We start from the raw sequence: 23,554 nt of genomic DNA, 5'->3' as shown, positions 1-23,554 counted from the left end.
GCAGGACCCCTCCTCCCCACTCTGTGGACACACAACTGCTTCACCCCGAAACGCTCAGACGCCGGTGGTGCAAAAGCCTGTGGCGGCAACAAAAAACCGCAACGTGTTGCAATGCCCCCCACTCCCCGGCGGCAGCCCCCAGCCCTGGAGCCCAAGCAACGCCTCTGCCCTGCCGCTCCACTACCTTCCCCGGCCCCGGCGAGGCTTCGCCACGCAGCAGGTATCCGCTGCCGCCCCCTCCTCTCTTTGGGCTCCGGACCTTGCAATCCCCCAGACCTTTCAGGCGAGGCGGACCCCGTGGGCTGCTGCCTTCGTCCTCCCTCTCAGGGGTTTCCCCGCCGGCACCGCTCCCCACGGGCCGGGACAGGTGCCCCCAGGCGCGGACGGCCGCGTTCCCATCGAGCCTCGGCTTTTTTGCTGCGGAGGTGCCCAGGTCCCCCAGGCCCCGTTCCCCCGCGCACCCTGCGCTCGGGCTATGCTGCAGATGCGCTGCGGCCCCGACGACCGCCTGGGACACGGCCCCGCCGCCTTCTCCCTCTAAGCCCCTCACACTCACCCCTCCGCCCGCATCTCTCCTCTACGTTCCTCCCGCGATCCCTCCTTTCTGCCCGCTCCTCCGTCCCTCCCGCCCCCACAACCCCTGCGCCCCGACGGGCCCCCGGCGAGCCCGGCTTGCGGGGGGGTAGGGAGGCGGGCGCGGACTCTGCAGGGGAAAGGGGGGCGGCCCCGCACGGCCTGGCTCGGGCTTGGCACGGCAACCCCAGCTCCCCGCTGAGCCGCGGGGGGACAGCGGCAGCGAGCCGGGGCTGGGGCCACGCAGAGTCGGGGCAGCGGCACCGCACGCGTCCGCACACTCTCATTTCTCCGCACCCCTCCCAGATGAGCAGCCGGGCGCGCGGGGCGCCCCGCGTCTCCCAGCTTCCCTGCCCGACGCGGCAGCACCGCCCGTGCCCTGCGAGCGATAGCAGAGAACGGTACGGGAAGGGCTGACACTGCCGGTAGCGGTGCTGCAGGCTAAGCAGTAACAATTCGTAGAGGTTTCGCTAACGGGAGTCGCAGATATTTACGAATTCGTTGTAGGCGGGGAGATAAGGGGAGACAGGAACATCTCGGCAGGTGAAAAAAAAAAAAAAAAAGCCTGTAATTCCCACGGGTCCCGGGAAAAAACGGGGATTTTCTGGCATTTAATTTGAGACCGTTATGACTACTGTTATTACAATTACAGTCATGATCGTTATTACCACCACTACAGCGACTATTACTATTATTTTCAACTGGGGTTTGAACTATAGGAACTGAAATTAACGAATCCACCTAACAAATCCTCAAGTCAAATGTGTGAACCAAGTATCACTCAGAAAGACGCATAGAAAGACAGAAAGCAAGGCAAGATAGAAGAAACAAAGAAAGAAACAAAAACAAAGAAACAGAGCGAAAGACAGGGAAAAAAGTAAGAAAGAAAGGAAAGAGAAAAAAGATTAGGAAAAACGGAAATAAAAAGAAGGAAAATAATGGAAAGAGGAAGAAAGAAAAAAGACACAAAGAGAAAGCAAAAAGAAAAAGAGAGTCAGGAAAAGGCATCGCAAAGACGGGCAGACCGATAAGGACAGACAAACGAAAAGCAGATCGAGGCGAGCGGCGCGGGGTACGGCGTTCAGCCAGAGTCGCTTTGCCCACCCGCATCCCCGCACCGGGAGCGGTCTGCCCGGGGGTGCTGTCACCACGGCTCGGTGCCAGCCGGCGGCCCTACGCGGGGCCCCGCGGGTCCCACCGGCGCTCGCCGGGGCTCTCTCGCCCCTGCACCTCGCTGGTTTCCCCGGGGCGCCCCAGCTTCACTCGACCCCGTTGCACATTCTCCAGAACCCCCGCGGCCGCCCCGAGCCGCTCCCCTCCGCCGGCCGGGACGCCCCAGGGACGGCCGCGAGTGGCACTGCCCCGGACCGGCCCAGCCGCCGCTGCTGCGCGGGATCTGAGCCGTCCCGTCAGGGGCCGGAGCGGCAGGTGCGCGGCCCCAGTGGCACGGGTCGTCCTCCTGCGGCAGCGGGAGCGACACAGGGTGGCCGGGACGTGGGACCCGAGGCCGCGCTGGGAGCGACTCAGGCCCGGGCCACCGCTGACGAGGTCCGCGACACCGCAAGGCAGCCGCTCTGTGCTCCGCCGGTGAGCACGTTTGGGGTTCGCGTCAGGGAAAGGAGGGAATGTTAGGGGAGCGAGAGAGAAAGAACAGGAAGAGAGGAGAGGAGAGGAGAGGAGAGGAGAGGAGAGGAGAGGAGAGGAGAGGAGAGGAGAGAGGAGAGAGGAGAGAGGAGAGAGGAGAGAGGAGAGAGGAGAGAGGAGAGAGGAGAGAGGAGAGAGGAGAGAGGAGAGAGGAGAGGAGAGAGGGGAGAGGAGAGGGGAGAGGGGAGAGGAGAAAAGAAGAGAAGAGAAGAGAAGAGAAGAGAGGAGAAAAGAGAAGAGAGAGGAGAAAGAAGAGAAGAGAAAAGAGAAGAGAAGAGAAAAGAAAAGAGAAGAGAAAGAAAAGAGAAAAGAAAAAAAAAGAGAAGGGAAGAGAGAAGAGAAGAGAAGAGAAGAGAAGAGAAGAGAAGAGAAGAGAAGAGAAGAGAAGAGAAGAGAAGAGAGAAGAGGAGAAGAAGAGAAAAGAAGAGAAGGGAAAGCGAAGGAAAGGAAAGGAAAGGAAAGGAAGAAAGGAAAGGGAGGACAGAAGGAAATAAATGCATGAAGAGTGAAAGAGAAAGGGAACAAAAGAACAAAAAAGAATGAAAGAAAAAGAAGAGAGACAGACACTCTGAGGAAGGAAGCATCCAATGAGAAGTAATTATTGCTCCTACCAGCACAACCCTCATGAACAATTGTTTCCTTGCTAATAGACAGTGAGGCACCTGGGATGGGAATACCGGAGCTTGTGGGGCTCCGTGGGCTGCCTGACCCCGCAGAGGGGAGCCCCCTACGCGGCTGTACGTAGGACACCACGGGGCCAGGGGAGCAGGACTGGGCTCCTGCACCCCTCGCACCCCCACTGGCTCCCGCTTGCCAGCCTTGGCTCACGTTATTTGCCATGGGGATTTCAGGCTGGTTTTATGGGGTCACTTGCCTGCAGATCCCAATGTGGAGATCACGCACGGGGAAATTCTCAGAAATAAAACTGTCAGCCATTCTCCCCCAGCACACAGCCGGTGGGGTTCTCCCTTTCTCCATCTTTTTAACCTTTTTTCTCATTTTTTAACTTTTTCTTCTTTTTTTTTTTTTCCCTTGGCTACTGCTCCTGCGTCTGTAGTGAGGAATCTGTGCTTTCCTGCAGTGCAGCTGCCCTGTGTGGCCCACGGTTTGGGGCTGTGAAGTTTCTGGGACCCCCACCAAGCCCCAGAGCACAGAGCTCCCTTGGCAGCTCTGGGGTAGCCTGTGCAAAGGGACAGCTTGGGTCATTACCTGGGGAGCCCACCGGAGCTCATCTGGTTTTGAGTGCATCAGGAGCCGCTTCTAAAACCAGTCACTCTCTGTCACTCCTGTCCTCATTAATGTTCATTAATGCTGTCAAAAAGCTCTGTACAGGGGTGCTGCTCTGCTGCCTGGGGCTGACACACACATCTGACGCTTACTATGTGAGAGGGAATTTGTGCCTGTCCCTTCTGGCCTGTCCCTTTCCTCACTCGCCCCCCAGCTCCAAGGAGGAGAGGGAAACTCTTGCTCGGCTGCCTGTGCTCCCTGAGCGCACAATGAAATGGGGCTGCAGCTACGGGGGAATGAGGCACTTTTAGTTTGAAAGACGGAATCCCCCCACCCAGTGCTGAGGTGCCAAAACCGGCTCAGTCGAAGCGTGTTTCCTTATCGCAGCACAAGCCTGGGAAAGAGCGGTGAGGAGCGCTGCAGAGCGCAGGACACTGCCGCTGCGCTGCATCCAAAGGGAAAGCCTTGCTGCTTCTTGCTAGATCCTTTCTGTAGAGAGTCGTTTTCGAGCCATCCACTTGCAACCGAGTTGCTAGACAGAAGGGAGGCATTTCTCCGGCTCCGTTGTGGTTGTTGCATTGAAGGTTTATATTCTTCTCTTGGTCCCGCAGCAGCATCCTGTGCAGACATTTATTTTGGCTACAGGTACCCTGGTTCTCATTTGGATGCAGTCACTGAGGCCTGACCCATACAGGCGCTGTGTGCTGGTGGAGCTGCTGCAGCCATGCAGGTTGGCTCTGGGGGTCCACTTCCATATAGGGGAGCCCAGAGGGTGCCACCCTGCACGGGGCTGAGTTAGATGAGCACAGTCCTTGCATGGAGGGGCATTACGGAGCTCAGTCACTGTCAGGTGGTCAGGTGTCCTCCAAAGCTCCCTGCCTGCATTTGCTTTAGACTGGCCTGTAAGGGGTTTTCCTTGAAAGGACTTTTTTCCTTTTCTGTTAGGCCAATATACCCCTGACATTCCTTGTCCCCTCTCACAGCAAAGAAGAGATCAAAATCACTTGTTCTGGAGCTCATATTTTTCATGGGATTTCGGTGTCGTAGATGATGTTGTATATTAATCACCAACGCCACACAGTATGTCAGCACAAACAAATTAACACAAACAATAAACCACAGGGTTCAGCATGCTAATGAGAGGCTGCACAGTCTGCAGGGCTCCGACTGGGATAAATCCTCTCACTGGGTTGCTGGCTATTTCATTGGACATGTTGCAAACTTAACCCAAGCACCAAAAGGAACAGATGCTTCAGCTGATGTCAGCTGCTTCTTCAAAGCCAATCCAGCATAAAACCAGACTAACTCCATCCTGGAGACTTTTCTTCTTGCGTCAGTACTGGAGCTCTACCCTCTGGAATGCATCCAGCTGAGAGGCAGCGGGATCTGCACTGTCACCAAGGGCAGATTGCTCATGTTAACGTCATATAGGAGAGTGCAGTCTCTGAGAGCAGAGACCAGACCTGAAGATTAGCTCTGGACCCTTCCTGAAGCCCATGCTTGCCTGCAGAAAAGCAGTGTTGATTCTGCTGGCCTGCTCTTCTTATTTCTTTCTCCTTCTCCTTCTTCTCCTTCTCTTTCTCTTTCTCACTATAGCCACTTGTGGATGTGCCTGTTCTCAGGTGATTTTGTGACCTATAGGCTGTTGTCAGCTCCATTTGCTATTTCTTTTTACCCTGGGAAACACCCTGCCCCTTTTTGTAGTGTTAGTTGCACCCCAGTACCTTTCTGTGCAAGCAACAGTGATGGTGTTTAGTTACCTTGGGAAAACTCTTTGGCATTGAAAAGGATCCACGATAATCTTGTCTTAGGTTTTTGTATAATTATTGTATTTCTAGGTTTTGATGTACAAAATGCCATTGCACCATTTCTAGCTCTTCTCTGATGACAGTTAGCTCTTGTGCTTTCTACTCATTAATTCAATTTCCCTCTTATTTAGTTGAAAAATCAGGCTGGAACTGATCAGGAAACCAAATTCCCATTTTTTTTTAATGTTTCTTGTGATTCTAAAAAATAATTATTAATGGAAAAGGGTGTTTGAATCTAACCTGTTGGCACACATGTGGCTGATGGATGAGGAACATCCTCCTTGTTCTATGGGTCTCAGAGAAAGGGTTTAGAAGAGATGTGAAGGCACGCAGTCAGACTCCCCAGAGATGAGAAGAAGCACAGCTGTTTCCTTCCTCACAGTTTTTGCTGGAGAAAACTTGGCCCTGGTGAAGCTAGTAGGAGGACCTCTGTCATCTAGGGAAGGCACACATGTACTGGCACCCATAACACATGTGGGGCCTGAGCTGTGCTGGCCACTTGCTCCCTGGAGGCCCTGGCTGCCACTGGCCATGGAGGTGAGTGAAGGATCTCTGCCGCTGGCAAGCACATATCACTGCAGTCCATGGGTGCTTGACATGGGCCTTGGCCTGGGAAACACCACACCATCATCCCTGTAAATAACATGAACCAACTGGCACCGAGGGGTGGTTCAGTTTCAGGAACTGCCGATGCTCATGCCTTCCTCTGCGGAATTAGCACAAGGACAGATTAAAGAAAGCCAATTTCCTTTCTCATCAAATCAATTCCTTCTGGAGCAAACAAAGCCACGAGCACAGTGCTCTTGTCCTCCCGTGATCTTGTGGTTTGCTCTGGCTGGAAGAGGCAGCTTTGGAAAACCCAAGCCCATTTCCTGCTCTGCATGCTGCAGTGTATATCCTCGCCTCAGCCCTGGAAATGCTTTGATGGATATTATTAGGCACGGAAAGCATTTGGAGCTCCTTTCTTCCGTACGAGCTGACCAAACTGCTATGGGATGAAAGAGGGGCAAATTGGAAGGGTCTGTGGATGATGTGGGCAGGCTGCCTTGCTTACAGAGCCCAAGTTGCACTGCTGCCTGTGATAGGGACCACAGCAAAGCAGCAACAGGCCAGGGTCGCTGCTAGCCCCTGGGGACCGGGGACACCTCTTTCATACCCTCCTGCCAAGGGGCAGAGCTCTGATGGGGCTCCATCAAGCCAATGCCAGTGAAGCCTGACTCCTGCCTGCATCTAGCCCCATGCAAGTCACCTTGGCCTCTTTTTATATCCATATACCAGATTCAGCAGATCCCATCCCCTTCCCAATCCACCCTCATCAAATCCTGCAAGTAAGGGGAACCAGCCTTTTGCCCCTCTTGCAACAGCCACTGCCCACCTGGGTCTTTGTGCCACCACCCTTGCTCAGACGTCCAGCCATTGGGAGCAGGAGTCTCTCACTGCTTTGAAGAGGAAAGTGGCTGAAAAGCAAAGCCAAGCAAAACCTTTGCTTTGTGAGGGACTAGAGCTCTGGTGGGTGTTTTGCCGCTAACACAATCGAGAAATGACAGTGTGGAAATCTTGGGGAGTGAACAGCACTTGTGGTTATTGGTGAAATCCCATATTAGTAGAAAGGTCTGGTAAATGGAAGCAGGAGTCGCTCTGACTACAGCATCTGTTGGATGTGGAGAGTGGTTATGACTCTCTCCAAATACAATGCACATGTACTAGGGAAAATAACTGCTACAATAACAGGAATAAATCTTAATAGAGACTTGGGTGATAACAGACACCATAGGGGAGTTATCAAAATGAAAACCATATGGCAGCGTCTTTGCCAGACCTGTGTGGAAACCCCTTGGAAGGACTAGCAGACCTTGTACCTGAAAATCACTAAAGAGCAGGGGGAACAGTGACAGGGGAATGGGGCTGAGGGAACAAGAAAAATGCCATCATCATGCCCTGCTGAGAAGCCAGAGCAGCAGGGCTTTGGTGTCAGCGTTCTGCTGCATGTCTCCCTTCTGCACAAGTCTGGGTCTGAAAGCTGCCTGGTTTGACAGCCTTCCCCACTTCTCTCAGCTTTGGCAAGCCAAAGGGCTGCAAGTCAGGCTGGACAGGGGCCAATTTTGACTGTGTTCAAACAAGATCTTGACCTGGATTACTTATTAGGATGAGATCCTATTTTCTCTGCCTTTGAGCAGTAAGCAGGGGCAAGACTGGAAGAGGAGGAATAGTGGAGGAGGAAACTCAGGGCCCAGGGAAGTTCAGGCACAGCCCTGGGCCTGAATGGATTTGTTTTCCTGCAGTTATAGGAGCCACAATCTGAGCCCAGACTTCACGGTATGGCAAAGAACAAGCAAACGGGAAGCTCGGCTGGAACTGACAGTTTCTTGGCAGGAAGCAGCAAGAGACAGGACAGAGTGACGTTAAATGAAATTGCACCTTCTCCCAAGCACTTAAATGTCTTCAGCAGAGGAGAAACCACAGATTAGCCAGAGTGCAGAAACCCAGCTTTGCTTTGCTCTGCTTGAGAGCAGCCTGGCAGGTGATGGATAAACATGAGTACAGCAGATACAGAGAAGGTCCGTGCGAGATGAGGGTACTGTTTGTCCCTTGGGTTTGTAGGAGGGGAGCAAGAGGCATGAAGAGCATCCCCAGGATCCCTGGGGCCAGAGGAGGTGTCCAGCCTCTGCTTGATCAGACCCCAAACTTTGGGAGTTACCACGGACATTCACCACCATGGGGATCAGCCATTCCTCCCTGATTCTGTTCAAAGGCTGGCCCCACACCAAAACCTGACTGCTGTACAGTACTGGGGCAGAGCCCAGGGCAGAAGGAGAATCTCAAGCAGGGACCATCACCTTCTCCTTCACTCTCAGAGGTGACTGTGCAGGCTACCATTATCCAATCCAGGGCCAACTTGACAACTGAGAATTAAATAGTGGAAAATTCAAAAGACAGCTGAGGAAGAGGCTTATATTAGTGAAGACACTCAGCATGCTAGCATTAGATGACCAGCAACTCCAGCAGTAAATAGAGATGTTGTTATGGTAATGAAGACAAGGCTGGAGGGAGGACCACAGAGAAGACCCTAAGTGCTTAGTGCCTCTAAGCTGCCAGGGACTTTGCCCTTGGCTGTCACTATTTTAACTGTGTCCTCAATCTGCAGCCTCTGGTTGTGGCAGATGTCTGAGGACAGAGGATGCATCAACTCTGGTGCCTGTCACAGCCAAAACTGTCCTGAAGAGAGTTGGATGTGATCTTGGCTACACCAATCATCAGCACTGATATAATCCAGGGCTAATAATCCAAACTCACTTGTTTGCTCATAGTCAAAACCTGTCCAGGGGATCAGCAAGGAGGAGCCTGAAGCTTTGAGCTGGTCTATTCCAGAAACAGAGAGGCAGATCTCTCCCTTGCTTCCCCAGGCTGGGACTCACTCATGCCCATGGCTGGGATAGTCACTGGGATGGGACTATCCCAGGGACAGGCAGGCTCTGCCTGATCCCAGTCGGGCTGCAGATTCCTGATTTTGGCTCAAGCTAATGTACACCAGGCAAAAGAATTTGGAGATCAAACAGCATCTTTATGCCAGACCTGACAAGAAGGTTTGCTTTATTGTGTTCTTAGTCACAATAAACTAGCCAATAAAGTAGTAATAAATGGCCGCCAAAAGTTATTTCAGAGTCAATAAAAAAAAAAAAGAGTTTAACAAGATGAAATGAATTGTTAACACTCCTCCTCTTCCCTGTACTATAAAACATGTCAGGTTTTATAGGTGACGGGTGAATACAAAGCTCTTTCCGTCTTGCAGGACAGGCAGCATGACCACTGCTGCCTTTTGCCATGAGTGAAGTGACAACCCCAATCTCCCATTGTCAGCACAGCTCCAATTCCTGCTTCTGCTGCTGACTGGGGACCCCTCCATGAGGCTGTGGGCACCCCATGCTTGTGGGAAGTGACCCATACCCCGTGTTTCCCCCTCATTGGTGATGGGAGCACTGCGGTGACAGCCTTTCCCTGCAGCAGTCACAGCGCTGTCAGGAGGCAGACAGTAAAACCACAGGGCACTGAGCTGAGCTCTCGCACTGAGAAAACAGCCTTTCTAAAGGTTTACAGGACCACCTTCATGCACAGAATGACCCCCCATGTTTAAACCAAACAATCTTGACCTCTCTATGAGTTTTAACCACATAAAAGCTCACCTCTTGGACTCTCCATTAGGTTTTATGATGTGCTTCCATATTTAAATGGACATGACTCGCACCAGGGTTTCTGCCGTGCATGTGAAGGAAAGAAAAGATGAATGCCAGATGTTTTGTATGCATTACTTCAGGGAGAAAAAAAGGGAGAGTAAAGGAAATTAAATGTTGGGCTGGGCTTTCACAGCTTCCCCTGCTCAGGTGAGCATCAGGCTGGTATTTGAATTTGCTTTAAAACGCAGGCTCCTCACCCTGGCCGCACTCCTGGTTGTTCTGCAAACACACACAGCTGCCTCCCTCCCTGCAGCGGGGGCTTCAATTTGCTGTCAAAAGTCTCCTGGCCAAACCTGGCAGCTGTCACCACCTCCCTGTTTATTTGTGGAGCAGGAAGAGGCTAGAAGGGGTGGAGGGCAGCCCCTCTTTGGGGTGATGTGTTTCCTCACCCAGAAAACAGTGGGTACGGCAGGCGGGATGGCTGTGTGATGCAGGTGAGTTGCATAGGCAGGGTTCAGGGTGCAGGCTCTAGTCACGGCAACTGGGAAAACACCTGACAAGCTGCTAGCCATCCCCACCAGCTTACAGCTGCTTTTATTTGGGCTCCAGTAGCATGGGGAGGTAGGAAGGGCTCAGCAGCAGAGCACTTTGCAGCCTAGCTCCTGCCTGTCCTGTTATTCTCCAAAAGGGCCATCTGTGCCTGCACATAACCCCTGGATGTCATCACCTCAACTGCTCCACTCCAGCCATGCTCACACTAAAGTTGTGGGCAACAGGTCTTGCTTTTAGAGCCAGGAAGAGAGCACAGGGTCTACAGAAACTCTCAGCACAACCTATGGTGAAAGAGGGACCACTCCTCCCGTTGCATCTTTTCCATCATGGGCAGATATAACCTTAAAACCGTGACCAGCTATTTGTGCTCAGCCCTTCTCAGGAGTCTCATCCTGGGAGGGCCCGATGCTCCACGTGGCCTCTCCTCCCTGCAGCTGGCCAGGGGACTGACACGTCAACATGAAAGGGGTCCTGCTGCTCCCAGCCCGGGCAGGCTGTCCCGCTGCAGACAGATGAGGCTGAAACTCCACACTAAGCATGTGTAAGGACATTAAGCTGTTGGAACTAAAGGATAATATGAAAAGTATTTTTCTTAATACTGGCATTAGGTTTCCCCAGATTTGCAGTTGGTAAAGAGAAAAAGAATGTCCTTACTAAGGGAAAGCAAGTGAAAGCTGAACTGGGGAGGAATTAGGGAGTGGTGGATGCTCAGAGCTGGGTCCCCTTGCTTGGCTCAGGGCTCTGCTCATGCTTTGGGCAAGAAAAAGGCCTGTTCCCAGCACAGACCCTGCTCAAACACCCTAGGGGTCACTGGCTTTCTTTCACTGGCAAGCTGCAACATGGCAAGACAGAACCAATGTGGCCACACACGATCTCATGTGAGCAAGAGCATCCATGATGCACCCTGCCTGCACTGAGGGTAGGGCAGCACTCCCATTGAGGCCCTGGAAACATTCATGTTAGGCAAAGCCTCTGTTTTTCCAGAATTGATGAACTGAAAGATTTTTCATCTTCATATCATACAGAAAGTCCCTTTGGGTATCTGCTGAACTTTGCAAGTCCTTTATACGGCTGCTGAATGACCCGGTCATTAATAGCACAAAACAGTGCAGCTTTTACTTCCCTTCAGATTTTTAGACCTCTCTCCTTAGCTCCGTAAATCAGCGCAGTCAGTGAGATCAGAGCTGCAGTTACTGCAGCTGCAAGTGGCCTCTGGTGAGTTTTGTTAGTTCTCAGCACTATCCCATTACCTCACCCCACAGGGATGGGAGCCTTTCCTGATGCGTTGGGGCTGGCCAGTCATGGCCCTATGGTGCAGCCTCTCTGCTGCCTCTCTGCATCCCCACCTTTACACCTGCAAAGGTCCTGGTGCCACAGGCTTTGCTCTTGCCTTTGTTTCCACTCCCTGTCTCTGACACCACGGGCCAGGGCAGTGGCTAGGATGCGGGGCCCAGCATTGCATCCCAAGCTCCTGAGTGCAGGAAGCTGATAAGTTGGTGGCTCAGGGGGCACGGGGAGGCATGGTGCTGGCGGCGGGGCATCAGAAGAGCCTATGTCCTTCATAGAGGAATTCCTGTGCCCTTGCAAAATGCCTGTGTGAATGGAGGCAGGAAAATTAGCTGCAATATGGCTTTTTGTGATCACAGAGAAATTGCGAAAGGAAGGAAAATAAAAAAAGGTTCAGTTTTCCTCTCGCTCCCCTTCCCCACAACGTTGGAAAGTCTCAGGAAGTACCCAGCCATCAGGAACAATGTGAAAAAACCCGGTACCATTTTCCCTGGTGAACCTGGCAGGATCCCAAGCAGGGACCATAAAACCCAGCAGAAGCGGGGCTCCCTCGTGCCCCTCATGGGGAAACAAGGGATGGGCTTCCTCCTATCATTTTCCTCCTCTCCCTTTGTTGAGCCCTGCTGTCATGTCCCCAGCACAAGAAGGAGGGATGTCTCACCTTGCCTGGGCACACTGGGGGCATGTACAGCAGCAAGGGCTGGTATGGATTTCCCAATGAGCTCCCCATGTCTGGCCCAAGGGGGAAGCAGTGGCATGCAGAAGGACAGAGGCGATGTCACACTCAATCAGCCTCTTGAACTTCCTATCTCACCCCTCAAATGTCTTTTGATTGAGCATTAAAGCTGCCCAAAAGCTCCTGAACTGCTCATGTTGATACAGGCACTCTGGCTGTGACAATGGGTGGGACATATCCCTGAATACGTTCATCAACTCTTGCAAGAGCTGCAAACACAACAGTGTCTGGGCAGAACCAAATTTACCTCAAGCCACACTTCTTCCCTGCCTGCCCTGCCTGTCTGGCACAGCTTGGTGAAGAGGAAAGGCAGGACCTGATTCCTGGTGTCACAGCCCTGGTGCACCCCTCACAGTGGGGTGAGGGGTGGTCTGAAGACAGGCTGGGCCCACTGCATCCCTAATATTGGGTGTGGGGAGGACCCAGGTTGGTGAGGAGCTTCAATGTTTTCAGGCAGCGTGCCACCAGGAACAAGCACCACAGCCTGGCCTCTTCCATGGACCTGTGCATCTCCATGGCTTGTGTGTAAATGTTATGCTTCCCCAAATAGATGCTTTTCTGGGAATATCCCATGGCCCCACGGAGGCTTGGCTGGTTGGCATCGGATGACCAAAGCTGTTGCGTGCTCCCATTGTTCCCCAAGGTGGTTATTAATAGAGCACTGTAATAATAGGGGATATTTATAAAACACCTCCGTGCCTGGGAATCCAGAGCTATCCACAAACCTATGCAGGTCCATCTGTCAGCCTTGACCTGCTCTGGTGATCGACACAAAGGGAAAACGAACTCTATACCCCACTGAATGGTATGAGAAATGTGTGGGCTGGAGGGGCCGCTGCAAAGGTCTGGTGACGTGAACACCAGCACTATGGTTCTGCAATGACACAGGGGCAGGAACACCCCAGCCCTGGTCACCTCCCTGCCAGCAGAGTGAAACAGGGAAAGGTCATAAATGCTCTTCCCATGGTCCCAGGCTCAGCCTAGTGCTTGGGAGGAAGAGAGATGCCATTAAGAAACCAAAGCTGGCATGGTCCATGGAAGCCTGACCATGCCCAGGCTCCCCAGGACTATTTATGGAGCCAGGGCAAAGCTGGCGAGGGAGGCTGCACTATCACCATTGCCTTTTGTGCAGGGTTTGGTTAGAAGGACCCATTTTCTGCTCTCCCATCACATCTGGACCGTGGGATCCAGGACCAAGCTCTGGGACAGCCTGAGGATCTGCACAGGTAGCCTTGCTGTTGGGCTGTTCCATCAGGATCATAAAACCAAAACAAATCCAGCTCTTCCCCTCCAGCCTCACTTGAGGAATTAGAGAAATGAGGCCATTTACATCTTCACACGGGCGACTGAGCCTGGCAATGACCTTTGGTCACTTCGGAGCGGGGCTGGATTTGAAATGTGAACCAGAGACCAGGAGGTGAAAACCTCCATATCCCATTACAAATCCCTGGGGATGCCCAAGGCTTGTCAAGTCACAGTGCTTTGCTGCTTATTTATTACTATTTGTCTATGACTGTAGCCACTGCCAAGGCTTGCATTACTGCTGGGGCAGTGGTCAGCTGCTGAGTGGCCTCCAGGGCCAGCTTGCCTCCCAGCAAGGCCAGAGGCTGGGACCCTGTGGTGTTGATCCTTGATGCTGGGAAAACACATTGGTCCTTCCCTGGCTGCAAGCAGGAGCATCATGGTGGGTGACATGGTCCCCAGCCATGAGGAGATGTATTCACCCTTTAACATAATGAAGTATACAGCCCTCTACAGTAAGGGATCCAGCTAAAATATCTCTGAGCCATATTATAGCGAAAGGAATTCTACTTAGTGTATATGCAATATTGTATACTGGCTTATTCACAACCAGATAGCACTTGCTGTTGGATTATTAATGCTTTAAGATAGAAAAATCCTCTGGCTTGAGACTGTCCTCTGAAACAACTGCAGAAGACCTCCATTTATTCAGCAAGTGGTTTGATTGACTGTCCAAGGAGACTTCTAACCCATCAGGTAACAGTGGCTTCATGAGAACAGCAAGTTGGTGACAGTGTGGATTTCTTTAAAAAAAGGCTGTATATATCTCTAGAAACAGAAAATTCCCTTTCACCCCTTTTAAACCTGTTTCACCCCAGTCCTTCCCACTAATCGTCTTATTTCTACTTTCCTGGGCAACAGCCTCCCCAGAGGGGCTTTGCTGGATCTGCCCTCTAGACAGAGGGGAAGCTTCCCATAGCTGAACAATAGTGTTTGCAAGAAGATGTTTTATAAAAGAAGTTTTAGCACCCCTGTGTGGCATCGCTCTGCTATGTGAGAGCTGAGCAGTGCACGGAAACTGCCTGAAGCTTTGGGGACTCGGCAGCAGCCTGTGTCTGCTGATGGAAATGTGAGTCTGCCGGGAAGCCAAGCCCAGGAGGTTTCCCCATTAACAGCTCAGCCCCTGGGGAAAGCCACAAACCTGCCTCAGGGCAGGGATGAACACCGCAGGGCTCTCTGAGCTGAGGTTTCTTGAGCTACAGCAAGATCTCCTGAGACAGGAGAGAAAACTGCATGTAGAGAGCATGTGGTGATAAATTTACATAGATCCATGTGTCTGTGACATTAAATGCTTTACAGCAGAAATGATGATAATTTTCTTATGATGTGGGAAGCTGATGGAGGATGCTGAGCTATTAAGAGTCAGTGATTTCCATGTAGATGCATGGGCTCTGCTCTGGGTAGATGAATGGGCTCGGTAAAGTGGTGGGTTACTTCCCAGCAGGACTGTGGTGATTTAGGAGATGAAGCCCCATGTTCAAAGGTGAGAAAGTACTTAAGTGAATGTGTGCTGACTACCCACAAGCTTGCCATCTGAAGGTATCCAGACACTGGTCAGTGATGAAGAGAGAGAACCAAGACCAGTGAAGATGAATAAAGCAGAGCAACACTGGTTCTGACCTCCTGACTGTTTTATTAGCTTCACTAGGCACTAGCAGCATTAAATAGGAACACTTATACATTTCTGCAGATATGATGTGGCCTGTCAGAATCCTTGCAGTGTTTTGAAAATACCATCCCAAGTCTCACTACCTCTAAGTGGGATTTATGCTGTTAAGCCAGTTCTGGAAACACCAGCCAAGTAGTGTGCATTTCTTCACGGTCCATTTGAAGTGCACCTCCAGGTGCTCGTAGAAGTGTGAAAAGCAGCTCCAGCAGTGAGCTAACCTGTGTGATGGTGGAGCCAGATCTCGTGTCTTATCAGCCTTTTCTGACTAGGAAGCTCTTCCTTGCAAGGCTCCTGCTTGGTGCTGCAGCACATCCTTTTAACAGCCTCATTATTTCTGAGCAGTTCTCTAAGTCCCCCCCACCAGTAGAAGAAACCTATGGGAGGTGAAACGGTGCTGAGTGCCTGCTGCTCAGCAGACCAAACATATTCTGACAGCTGTTCATCAAGAGTATAACTACAGAAAGCAAAGTATGGGACTGTAAGAAAGTACAGCACAGGTCTAGTGCTGAATAATGGAAATTCCCAAGAATGGGGCTGTTAGTGGCTCTTCATTCACAAAGTTAATCCAATAAAGAGAGTTGTCTTGTGCAACCTTTCCAGTGCAGCAGCCGATATATGGAATAGGATTAACTTTGGGCTCAGAATGAGTACACACAACCTTTGTTTCCAATGCTGAATTATTCTGCCTCGGTGCACTGTTGGAGTCTGAATTTCTTATTTCCCATTTGCTTTCATTAGCCGAAACATAATTGTGGACAACTTGAAATGACCACCTTGGTGAGCACTCAACAGAAACTTCTGGGTTTCACTGAAACCCAAGTTAGTCAACTATAAATGATGATTATGCTGTTTAGGATCCTAAAACTTAGACTGGATTCTAGTTAAAATTACCTATCTGTTCCAAGTGTTTGTTTTTGTTACTTGTGTCAGAAATAGAGTCCAAAATAGCCAGGACTACATAACAGCTTTGGGAATATCACATTTTCATCCTAGTGGCTGGGTTGTGCTGTATTGATTTTAGACTTCTTGAAAACATGGACAAAGAATAAACTGGCTCAACAGAAAAAGAAAATCAAATGTAAAATCTCTTTGAAGCAATGAAAGTATGCAGCTGTTGCACAATAAGCCACAGAAACTGCTTTTCTTGGTGTTGTTGTGCTGAGAGCTTCTGTTTCAATGCCAGGTTTTAGCAATTTCCACCTTATTTCATGCTCTAACAAACCTACAAGAGTTTTGTCTGGTCCAAGGTGCCAGAAGAGACAAGCAGCTCTGAGGATGAGTGGAGGCAGGAAAACACAGCTTTCAGTGCTGCACTCGCTCTTGTTGCGCACAGAGGGAGATCTTGGCACAGGACAGCTTTTCTGTAGTTACTCCATGCCCAAAGGCTTGTACAAATCTCCCCTTTGGCCTGAGTCAGCTTTGGGCTCCTTTACTAAAAATCTGCTTCCTTGCAAAATCTTTTGTCCAAGGCACATGGTCACCACCCCACCACCCCTAGTGCTGCCTCTGAGTCCCCATGTCAGCCTGGGCACCAGCCTGCCTTCCCCAAATTTGTGGAGCGATTGAGGCTTCAGCAGATGTCCAAACTGATGCTATCAAGTCAAAGTGTCAAATTCCCAGGGGAACAGCCTGCCCTGGCAAGGGAGGCAGGCTGGGCCGGGTGCTGCTGGTGCTGAGAGAGGGTTTTTGGCTTAGCAAGTTTGACAGGCATCTGGCAGGTATTCACAGGGTCAATGGGGGGCCGATCAAGACAAATTTGACCTCCAGCATATACAGAACATCAGGCAAGGGCCTTGCTTTTACTACCATATCCAGTAAGAAAAGCTTAGCAGTTTTGGGGGGCAGACCCTGCCTTGCCCCCAGAGCAATCTGCTGTGCTCCTGCAAGCAGGGGTCTGGGAGGGAGGGCACAACGAAGAGCTGCTCAGCTGATCCCAGCTTTACCTAGAGACCTTTCTAATCAAGGGGAATCCAGAGGACAAATGTCCAAGCAAAAACAGTGGTAGCTGTGACTGAAGAAAACTAGAGTTTGTGGGAGTTATTTGGGACCCAAACTGAGGTGCCTCATGATGGTTTTGCAGGTCCCCCTGCAGCCCCTATGGTGCTTTCCCCATGAGCCCCTCTCGGCAGAAGATGGGAGAATAGGTACAACCTGGGGCAATGACAGATTTTCAGTGTATTTCTGAAAGTCTTGATTTAACTTCTGTCTTGAATTATCAGGGCATCTTTGGATACAGGACTCTTCATCTCAAGTGCTTGCCCTTCCTCCAATGGGCAGGGGAGATGTTCTGGTGAAGGAGAGCTAATACAGAGCATGATGGGTGCTCACCACAAACAGAGAAGAGACATCAGATGTCATCTCAAGGCCAAATCTAAGTGTGGGTAATTACATTTCCCCATTTAAACTGCTGGCCAGTCTCAGCTGGATAAAATGTTCCCTTACTAGCTTGAAGTGTTGCCATATCCTGGGAATCAGCTGCTGTGATGAAGTTAGAGGGCAGTTCCATCTGGACAGGACTGGCGTACTTGTGGCACCCGGCTTCCCAGGCCCAGGTACCTGGTGGCAGGAGGCAGCTCTGATGAGGGCTCACTCATATGCTGAGAGCCCCAAGAGACTTTCTGGGCTCTAGAATAGCTTGAACCTGTGCCTGGCTGGGGAGGAAACACTGGGATAGAGAAGGGCTCAAAGCCAAGTGCCAGGTAAGAAGCCATCGTCGCCCAGAGCACTGCCTGCAGTGAAGTGCTTGGTTTGGGACAAGGCCAGAGGCCTCTACCCATCTGGGTGCCCATGCTCCTTGCAGACCATGCTGCCCCAACTACATGATTCTGGTGTGGCTAAGTTTGCAAATGAGATGAAGTACAAAGAATTCTGAGTCAAAGACAAGTGGAGCCAATGGGCCAGGTTAGTGAAAGCTGGTGAAATACAGACTCTGCCCTTTTCCTTCCTTGCAGCCCTGGTGAACTGCACGGTCTCTCAAGTAGGTCTTTATAAACGATCAAAGCGTCTCTGTGGCTTTTCAGGGGGTTGAGCTTCCACTCACAACCCAAGGTCCAGTTTAATAATGTAGCTTGTTAAATAAACAAGTGGCTATGCAGAGCCCCAGCACTGTGACGATGGAGAAGATCCGGTTTTCTCTTCCCACTCCAGTGCCAGCTGTTGATGGACATCTGTCTGTAAAACATTGGGCCTTTTATTGTTTTTAATGCAAGAAATGCCTTTTCCTGGAGACCACCACTGAATACTGCTTTGCTAGAAAGGCTCCTTCACAATCCAAACAGAGAGCAAGTGAGCATAGAGGATCCATTACCCAAAAACTCAACAAAATCTTCCTCACCCATGAAAAGTGTATGCACAGCGGAGGACGATCTTGGGGATGGGGCTTGGAGGAGGGGGGAGCTGTTCCTGGAGGGCGGTGTTTTGGGACCCACCAGAGGAAAATACTTCAATTCTTCTAACCGATAACTCTACTGCCTGGCTAACAAAAATAATCCCTTATTAAAGATAACAGGAATCTGGCTTGTATAATGCATTCATAGAGACTGATGTGCTTCCAGTTTTCAGAGTTTCTATACCCTCAGAGAGACTAAAAGCCACAATATCGATATGGTGAGAGGGACAAGCTCTCTTGCAGACACAGTTTAAGTTCATGTTTTTGCATGTGCATTTAAATTATGGGTTTAAATCTGATCCCATCCACCAAAATAGTTGTCAAGGTCTTAACCTGCATGAAGAGTTGGCCCATTTAGCCTTGGGGAGTCAAGGCGTGCATGTATATAACAACCTCTTCTTACCAAAGCCCTGAAGCCACACTACCTTAATTCTCATCCTTTTATTCGACTAGAGATTTGTTTTACTAAGAAAATACGGAAAATGCAAGTGCTGGTAATATGTTCCTTTAACTGAGCCAAATTCCACATACTTCTATGCTCTCAGATACCTTCACCAGCAACATTCTTTTATCTAGTGTGCAAAAAGCATAGCAGGATCTTAGAACAAGAAAGCTTGGCAGAACCACTGCTACCATCCCTGAGGCAGGCTGCGCCAGAGTTCCTTGCTGTGGGACAGAGGCAGCCAGAGGGCTACAAAAGCACTGCACTGCCACAGGTCATCTATAGTCACCTTAACACTGGCATACATGTCCTGCATCTGTTTTGTGTGGGAAGAGGTGATTTCAGCCTGACAGGTAAAATCAGTTCTTACAGATTGGTCCTGGAGGAGACATCAGTGGTAAGATAGATGCTAACTGCTAATGAGAAATGGTCCATCGGAACTGGCAATGGCCCCAGCTCTGAGGTGGTAAATAACCCCAGTGCTTTTTTGGCAGTAAAGCAAAAATCTGTTTTTGTGCAATGGTCAGCAGAGGAGAACTCAACCAGAGCAACCTGGGGTATGCAGGAGGGTCTCAGGCAGAGGGTTAATCCAGGGATTGTTTTACTGCCTCACAGGCTTTATGATCCATTTTTGTGCCCGGAAAAGGTTTACTTCAGTATAGGAAAGTTCTGCTGGTCTGAGAATAGCTTTGGTTTTCTGAAAACAATTTGATGTCCTGCCTCTTAGCAGGTGAAATTGCAGCTGAGTGACATTCTCATGTTATGCCGGGACAAGCATGGCCGAAAATCCTCTCATTGAGGAGCGCTAAGTTGCAGGGTCACCTTGTCACTGAGGCAAGGAGATCCCCATTTAGCTCCCACTGAAGGCAGGTTTGAGAGGTGGCTCAACCCATATGGCTCCTTCCTGGGACTCTGCTCTCCCACCCTGAGCTCCCTTAGCAATGGCAAGACCATGAAAGCGCAGAGCCCAGATGTCCATCTCCCAGGGACTTTCACTCCTGTTTTTCACAGACGAGAAGCGTGATTTCCTCCTGGTCACACCCAGGAGCTGGCAAGTTTCAGCCTGGAGTGATTTCTGTTATTTTTTTTGTCTCTAAAGAGCTGTGATAAAAACAACCACCAGGAAAAAAGAAATCAAGCACTCAAAGGCTTGAAGGCCTGACACAACCTTCATTCACAGGAGCCCAAGGAGCGACAATACCATAATAAAGATCTGAGGTATCACCAAGAAAAATAGGAAGCAGCCAAAGAAATAAAAGGTCACCGCAAGCTCGCTGTAAACACCCTTGCTTTGCACATATCCTAGCTCTGCTGGGTTGATTGCTAACAGGCTGGAGTGTGACGCTGCATTTTCGGTGCTACAGGTATTTATTTTACACTCTGGCTCTGAGTCTGAGCCTCCGAATGTAAAAACAATCAGAAGGCTGAAGTGTAAATTCTCCCTGCTGATTTATTTACTGTTGTGTTTTTATAGCACCACATGGCTCTAAGTTTGCACTGGGCCCATTCAACCAAAACCCATGTCATACACTTCCAGAGAAATGAATGACTTTATAAATTCTCTACAATAATAATCCCACATACAGGAATGCATGCAGAGAACACCCAGACGGGGCTGGAATGTTTTAAGAATATAATATTGTGCTTTTTTGGTCAGGGAAACACATTTCTCTCAGGGATATGTGGTGTGGCCCAGGCTCCAGCCCTGTCTGCCTACCACCTGTAATAAGCCCTTTGGGAGATTTTAGTTCAGGCCACCCAAACTGTGAGCTGGGCAAAGAGACATCAGCACCACGAAGTTAACAGCCTTAATGAAGCCCGGCCCAGAGGAGACTCAAAACATCCACAGTGGGGAAAAAAAAGGGAAGAAAGAAAAGAAAAGGCTTTGATAGGAAAAACATCTGATCCGTGTTCTCTAATCTTTGCTTTGTTAGTTAAAGCATCTTTAAAGGGCTTAGTACCCCTGGAACAGGGACCTCTTTCTCTCCCTTCAGAAACACCAATTAGAAAAGCAGGAAACTGCTTCCAGAAAGGGGGACTCTTTAAAAGAAAATTTAGCTTTAGCTCAAGGGATCTGATTGCCTCTTTTTCACAAGCTATTATTTTTCCCCGTTGTGTGGCTGAGCAACCGTTTTCCCCAGGGTGAGAAAGCAGCTCCTTGTGCTGATCCTGCTGATGGAATGCCAACACAGTGAGGCAAGGAGAAGGGACATTCATGGAATAAAGGGATGACCGCGGGCCATGCTTGCCCCTTCCCTGGGGAAGCAGAGATGCCACTGCAGCCCGCGGGGTCTAGACCAAGTAGCAATCACCTGGCCAGTGGTGGCTGCTGCTGGGAGTTCCTGCAGCAAGGCTGGACCACCAATGGCTGTCCTGCCTGATGGCCACCCTGCCTCGAGGCTGTCCTTCATCCCAGGCCATATCCCAGCCCTGCTCTACTCACAGCTGTTGTGGATGATAAACCCTCTCATCTCCGCAGACCCTGTTAACCCAGAGCCTAGAAGGGAAACATCTGAACAAGCTCCTGGCTCTGTTCATGAAATTCCTGGACATAGTCCATGCTAAGATCTTTTTCTCTCTAGCAGAGTATTTTCCTTTAGACCTCAGGGATGTTACAACAGCTGTTTGTAAACAGTTTTTATCCAAAGTTAGCAGAGGGTGAGCAGAGGAATCACATATCAGCTTTGTCCTCTTAAACATCTAAAAAATGTTGCAGCTACATTGGCACTGCTGTGGCAGATTTAAGCAGCCATCTGAAAAGGCCAGTGGCCATCAGGCAGCTGCCCATGCCTGCCTCTGCCCGTGGACACACATCCAGGCTGGAGTGGGACTGGGGGATGCAGCACTGGAGGCATATGGTGTCTCTACTTGGGTTGAAACTCATGTCAGAGCCTGTGGCCAGGTAAAAACCCGGAAAAGGAGGCTTTCTGGGGATGAAAAGAGGCAGAGGCTGGTATAAAGCTGGGTTTGAACCCAAGCCCTGACCTCCCTCATCCCAATCCGGAGCCCCTTGCAGTATCCAGCATTGAAAACCACATACATACCCTGGGTCCCTCCCTGTCCTCTCCATCACAGGTCCCTGCTCAGAGCCAGCTGAGCATAAACATCCTGCACCATAATGAAGGATAAAATCTTGTCATTGCTGCATAAGGGATTTCTGGAATTTAGAAAAGTTTTGGGTCCCTATGCAGCCTGAAATGGTCTGGCTCCTGTGGGAGCTCAGTCCCCTTGTTTGAAGCTGTTGCAACGGTGATACCTGGAGACAACTGAGCTGGTGCAGAAAGGGGGGATCTGCAACAATGTGTGGCCCTGACACAGGACCTCAAATGTAGGGCAAGCAGGAGTTTGTCACCCTCAGGAAGAGCCACAGGGGCCACAGCAGAGGGCAAAACAGGGCTGGGGGCATCTGCAGGCCATCTGTGTGGGCAAAGATTTTTCTATCTCTTTTTCTTTCCAGGGTTCCCCTGAGACTGTGCTACCTGTTATCACTTCTGTGAACAAGTGGAATTTAAGGTATCTTTAAAACTGTCCAGCAGCAGCTCCCATCGTGCATCACCCAGAATGCATCTGAATAAATGAAAACAAAGCTTTTTTCAAGGCAGTGTTTGCTCCCCTAGGCTCTTCTGTCTGGAGACACCTCAAGCTGCCTGACTTTTCCTGCTGTCACAGGTGGCACAATGCCTCCTCGCTCCTCCCTGCTGGCCCTGACTGACCAGCACTCTGTGCTGGCACAGCCCAGCCATACTGACAGTTTCTTGAGCGTTTTTCTGAACATAATGGATTGGCACAGGCCATCAACACAACCCAGAATTTTTCTTTCCATCCTCTTCTGGCAGTCTTTCAGCTGATGCTGGGAGGACCTTTTTTGCTTTCTTCTTCAACTAACACTTTCCCTTGGCATTAAAAATATCAGCAATGGTGCTGATACTGGCAACAAGTCTAGAATATTTTTTCTGGCTCTATTGAAAAGGTGAGTTATGACTCACAGTGGCCAGCCTGACACCAAATAATTCTGTGTAGACGTGTGTAAGGTGTGAAAGCGTTTTGTGTGTATCTGCTGAAGCTGCTGCTCATTTTCTGACGCTACTCAAGGCCGCCCAAACCAAAACACAGAAAGATGAAGTCCATGACCTCTGCAGGCCTCCCGCAAACAATCATCAGCAGGAATTACCTGAGATGGGACAAGGAGCTTTGTGGAAACCTGCTTTGGTGCCAGATTAGCACCAAGCGTTACCATGGAGGGTCACTGCAGTCTTCTCCAGGGTGCCAGATGCCTAGCCAAGGATTAAGCCACATGGTCCCAGGTACAGACCTGGTACAGTCCTGGATGCTGAGGCTAGGTTAGGACATAGGATGTTAGGATGTGCAGAGATGCTTATGGATGTTGCACCCCAAAGCAAACTGACCAAAATCTACATTGCAAATAATTGCTTAGTAAGAGAGGAGAACTAGAACGTGGAACCGGTCCTTGGGCTTTCCCATAGCATGAGGCAGAGGCAGGGAATTATTTTTACTTGATGCCAACCATGTCCACTTCCTGCTTTCTCCTCTTGCAGCCACAGACTTCGCTCGATACCAGACACATTCCCTTCACTGCTTGCTGCCACTCGGATACTGCCTTACTTTTGCTGCCTGACCCATCACACTGAAACAATACAGGACATGTTTTACAAGGTACTTCTGTAGTGGGGAGGGAGAATTTGTAATTTTATGGAGCTTGCAAATTGAACTTGTAAAGTCCTTTAAAGCCCATA

The 23,554-nt window shown here is 50.3% G+C and overlaps 2 protein-coding genes across 2 annotated transcripts in view; both read right to left on the bottom strand.

The window, feature by feature from the left end:
- COMT (catechol-O-methyltransferase) overlaps positions 1-23,554 on the bottom strand; it is a 363,225-nt gene that overhangs the window by 149,071 nt on the left and 190,600 nt on the right. The gene's annotated exons all lie outside the window — the stretch shown is intronic.
- The window catches only part of TBX1 (T-box transcription factor 1), a 162,020-nt gene that overhangs the window by 12,836 nt on the left and 125,630 nt on the right, over positions 1-23,554 (bottom strand). The window lies entirely within an intron of this gene.

Source organism: Pezoporus flaviventris, unplaced genomic scaffold, assembly GCF_033815535.1.
Source record: "Pezoporus flaviventris isolate CSIRO_AGI_PZ_B2104156 unplaced genomic scaffold, CSIRO_AGI_Pfla_v1 ptg000041l, whole genome shotgun sequence".
NCBI lineage: Eukaryota > Metazoa > Chordata > Aves > Psittaciformes > Psittacidae > Pezoporus > Pezoporus flaviventris.
This window is presented reverse-complemented; position numbering and strand designations above follow the sequence as displayed.